At 43.1% G+C, this 5,255-nt stretch overlaps 1 non-coding gene across 1 annotated transcript; it reads left to right on the top strand.

Annotated features, from left to right (window-relative positions):
- The first annotated feature begins 4,957 nt into the window (after window positions 1-4,957).
- On the top strand, window positions 4,958-5,030 carry trnar-acg (transfer RNA arginine (anticodon ACG)). The gene has a single exon. It is a non-coding gene; the product is annotated as a tRNA-Arg (tRNA).
- Window positions 5,031-5,255: the final 225 nt, after the last annotated feature.

Here is a 5,255-nt window from a genome sequence, read left to right as displayed (position 1 = left end):
TTTGTCCGAGAGGAAACATTTCTTTCAGCCGAACATGCCTTTATCTCTCATTCTTTTGCTCATTTCAATCATGTTTCCTCACAATCTCCTCTTCTCGATTGAAATTAAAACAGAAAAACTGATCGTTTCCAAAAAAAAACACCCTTTGCTGAATATGCATTGTGTCATTTTCCTGAGCCTGATGTTCCAGTGATCTCCAGAACATGTCAGCGAAAATTGCTACATAAGCACTGATCTCACAACAGCAGTATGTAAATGGATCGACTAGTTTTAAGGTCCTAATTGTGGGATTTGATCATCTTTGCCCAACAAAATTGACTGCAGCTGCACAGACTGAACAATGTCAATGCGAGTACTTGATTGTCAAATGCCTCAGTGAAATTGGAGGAGGGACCTAAAGCAGGTTTACTGATCGTGTGATGGGGGGAAATCTCCGAGAATTGGTAGGTTTGAATCAAGATACATAGACAGCAGAGATGTGAAAGGGCGAGGGTTTGAAGGAGCAAAATCATCACCTCGACGGATATTTTCATGTCAAAAAAGATTGATTCGCTCCTGCTTTTGTGAAGCATGTCTTACTCTACATAAAACGGTAACAAGTGACAATACTGGATGTCAAATTGCAGATGATCTTTCTGCTGCCACAACGCAAAGCGCTAACCACTGCACGATTCTGGCACCGCATGGAATAGCATGATGCAAAAAGCAGTAAAGATAGTGGCAGAGGATATGTTAGGATCAGGTTTACATGAACAGCAGGAATACTTGACAAACACTGACTGAGACATGCAAACTCGTGGTTGGCTGAATGGTTAACTTCAGTATCTCTAGAGCCGATGGATGTTTCATCACTTAGTTTGTTGAAGGCGAAGATTGATATAGTCCTCCAGAAAATGAAAGCGTCAGGGAATAGCGCAGGGAATTGCTGGAATTTATTTCTGCAAAAGAAATGTAGTTTACCATCGGTTACTTTACCAATTTCGTCATACAAGGAAGTGACCACTGCTGTGGAATATCATATAGTACCAGGTTTCAGGCCTGGAATACGAGAAACTGTATGGTGCAGCAGCGAAGATCAAACTGGATATGCGGATGAGGATGAGGCAGCGGATATGAAGTCAGTAATGAAATCATTGAGTGTGAAGTATTTCACTGAAAGTATAGAGTGAATTGAAATGCCGGGGACTGGGAGTTCCAACATTGCGTGGAGCTGTTTCTGTTGACGTGGTTTACGTCACATCAGGCTGGGAGCTCCAACCTGAACTGCAGCAGCTTCCATTGACACGAGTAGGGAGTATTGGGATATCAAGCTGGAAGTTCCAACTGTATCTGGAGCAGCTTCTATTGACATCTGCACTGAGAGAAATGGAGGCAATGTTTTCGCTCTCTGAGCTATCTCATATGGCTAACTCTGCTCTGGGCAGAAAGGAATTTTTTTTGCTCATTTCATTTTATTCAATTTCTTGTAAACTCGCACAGGTCGTTAAAATACTTTCAGACTTCGAAAATTAGCTTGAATACGATGTTGTGATTAGGCATTCGTTTATCAAAAGTGATGGAACAAAATCAGTAAAGTGAATTTGAAATTCATCAGATGAGCGGAGATCCCATTGAATGGCTGAGTAGACACAAAGTTAATGCAAGCTTCATGAGGATGAATGTCTTTTCGTTACAAAACCTCCCACTGCACAAAAAAATGGATCATTGGAACGAATCGGTAACGTGGTTATCTTTCCTGGGTTATTCAACTTGTGAACATGAGTACAATTGGTCATATCCATGTTTCGATCACAACTCTGCAGAGTACCAAACTCAAGGACGCGCAAGCGCAGTGTCACAATGGATAATGCGCTTGGTTACGGTCCAGAGATTGTAGTTAAGGTTTCGACTTGGTTCAAGAGCAAGACTGCCAGGCTTCAAATTCACATACAAGCTAATTTACCCCACAATGTAGCACATACAACGGGCCAGTGGTACATGGATAACATGCCTAACTACAGGTCTGCTGATTGGAGCTTCGATTCCAACCTGGGTTGCGGGCAGCGCTGACTTTATTGCACATATAACTGACTGTTCTGAAGCCGAAATGAGGTTTGCACCTTGAACTGCAGGGACAAGAGTCCCTTCATTATATGCCCCTGCGACCGTTGGAGTCAATATCCCAGAGTCATCACTGGAGGGGAAGCTGAATTCGTCGCTCACACTGCCCTCTCCAACTGTCAACTTTCCGAGATTCACTGTGGCACCTGCGATTGGCAAGGAAACAAGACACAGAGCCAAGTCTCAGCTTTGACAATTTTGGGAAAACATTTAGGAAGTGGAATCAGAGGAGAATGGCGAGAGAACTGTCTGAATGAGCAGAGACAGCCGAGGCACCGTTCCCCTTCTTTCAGTGGCTGGGACATCGTCTCTCATTTCTCGACGTCATTAATTGATCTGAGGTACGAAAAGCACTCCACTTGCAGGGGGTCTGCTTTTGCTGATGTCATTGTCAGGATCGAAACAAACCCCAACTCCCGGACTGAGGATCAAAGCCGGGTTAGAGCGAAGGAAGCGAAAAATATGTAACTGCCAGCCCACCATGGACAGCTACACGAATACCACGTATGTGAAGAATGACAGCCCTCAAGGTCGTTGTACATGCTTTCGTCAGATGCAATCGCTTGACTATCTTTGTTCATTTTCATCACTTGGCATTGTATGCATGAACAACTCAAGTTCAGATCCGTGAATTTCTGAAGGTTATGTGGGTTCGCCTCTGTGCATCCCTTCAGACAGTGAATCCAGATTCAACCATCCGCTTGCTGATGAGATTTTTCTGCATATCTCCTCAATCCTTTCCACTTCTTAACTTCAGTCTACGCCCCGTTGATCGGTCAAGAGGAAACGTTTCTTTTAGTCTGCATTGTCCATGTCGCTCATTACTTAATTCATATCAAACATGTATCCGCACAGTTTCCTCTGCCTGAAGAAAACAACCCCAGTCAAAACAATCTGTCTTCATAACCTAAACTTTTCAGCTTGGTAAATTTCTGCACGGTTTCCAGTGCGATCACATGACTCCTGAAATGTGAATTGCAGAACTGCACGCAATATTTCGGGGGAACCGAATGAACAAATGAAATAAATGACTGGAGAAAGCCACAGAAACTTGTCTTTTCCAATAAGACATCTTTTGCTCAATCCTGCGCTGTGTACTTATCCTGAGCCCGATGCTCCAGTAATCTCCTGTCCGTGTCAGTAAAAGCTGCTCCACGAGGATTAATCACAGAATAGCTGCATCTAAATGGATTGAATTGCTTGAAGATGCCGACCAAGAGATTGAGCATTTTCACCCAAAACAGTGACCGCAGTAGTACAGAATGAACAGTGTAAATGTGAGTATTATATTGCATACCTCAATGAAATGGGAGGGTGGACGTTTAGGCGAATTAGTTCTTGCGGGAGGGAGAGATTTCTCCGATAAAGGGTGGTTATGATATGTGAAACGCAAAGATGTGAGATAGCGGGTGTTTGAAGAAGGAAACTTATCACCACGTAGAGTATTTTCATGTAAAACAAAGATTGATTTTCTCAGCGTTTGCTAAGCACATATTACATGGAGTAAAACGGGTAAAATGCCGATTGCTGTCACTGTGATTCGAGCAGAACTTGCTGTGTTGACAATGCCAAGGAAGAACCATTTCATGATCCTGGCGCCACATGGAAAAGCACGATGCAAAAAGCAATAAGGATCGTGGCAGAGGTTATGCCCAGAACAGAAACACACGCACAAAGGAATACTTGTCAAACAGTGACTGAGATGTGGGAACTCAGATTCGGTTGAATATATAGCTTCTATGTCCGGAGAGTCTGTAGAGATTGCAACACTGAGATTGTAGGATGTTACGTTTGCGAGATATCTACAAAACCTCAAAAGGTCATGGGATACTGCAGGGTATTGCTGAAATGTATTTCTCAATAACAATGTATTTTAACATCGGTTACTTCACCAATTTCCTCACTTATTGACGTAATCCTATAATGGCATGTCATATAATCCCAGTTCAAGGGCGTGGAATCAGAGAAATTGATTTGCAGTGCACCCAAAACTAATTGGAAATGGTAATGGCGTTCAGCGCGAGCATGTGGCTGCGAAAATGTAATCGGTGAGCATAATGCCATTCTCTGATGATACAGAGGCGCGTGAAATATCGAGGCTAAATGCTCTCGCCTTAAAGAGAGCGGCTTCAATTCCCACGCATCAAGAAGCAGTGGGACATCAGGCTGGGAACTCCAATTTCACCTGCAAGAACTTGTATTGACATGGAACACGGAACTTTGGGACAGCAGCTGGTCGAATAGATAGTGGTCGAATAGATAGTCAACTATTTTAATCTTAAGTAAGTAGTTTTCAGCAGGATACTTGTTTGTGGATGCAAAGAATATCTACAACTGGGACAGTCTAAATTACAAAGAAGAATTCTGCAAAGAGTCAATTTTTGGAGAAGCATCTGTGCAGAGTGATGCAGAGGAATGTTTACGTCATCTGCCGTTCTTATATGTTTGACTTTGCACTGGATTAATTTCCATGAAGGGATTTTTTTGCTCGGTTCACAGTATTCACTTTCCTGCATACTCGCAAAAGTCGTTACTGTACTCGAAATCTCTGCAAGTTAACTGGTATATACAATGTGGTGATTAGGCTCACATTCACATCAGTTATGCTGAAGAAGTGGATTCGAAATTCATCACTTCAGCAGTGATTCCATTAAATGACTGAGCAGACAGAGTGTGAATGGAAGCTTCATGAGGACATATGTGTTTTTTTTTGAAAATTCGATGCTTTGAGAGGCGATCACGATGAGACTGAAGCAGTGACAGTGATTATCTTTATTGCTTGTTCAACTGGTGAACATGACTGCTATTAACCGTGTCCGTATTAACATCACGGCTCTTAAGGCTATGCCTATGCATCGGGCCAGTGGCGCAAAGGGTAACGCACCTGACTACGGTTCAGGACACTGTAGGTTCGAGTCCTACCTGGTTCGCAGGCAGGGCAGACTTTAATCGCGCTTTAAAACTGATTTTACGAAGGCCAAAATAAGGTGTGAGCTCCTCATCTGCAGCAACGAGAATGCCTTCATTAAATGTCCCCGAGAACATGAGATTTAGTGTTCCAGCGTCATCACAGGAGGGAAGCCGAAGAGTCGCGCAGGTGACTTATGGGCACCTTTCCATTTCATGAAGCCACCGATAGAATAACTGTTGCTCCC

This window comes from Chiloscyllium plagiosum, unplaced genomic scaffold, assembly GCF_037043375.1.
Source record: "Chiloscyllium plagiosum isolate Xiang-an unplaced genomic scaffold, Cpla_swu_hap1 HiC_scaffold_40, whole genome shotgun sequence".
Lineage (NCBI taxonomy): Eukaryota > Metazoa > Chordata > Chondrichthyes > Orectolobiformes > Hemiscylliidae > Chiloscyllium > Chiloscyllium plagiosum.
The sequence above is the reverse complement of the archived record's forward strand: the minus strand, read 5'-3'. Positions and strand labels throughout refer to the sequence as shown.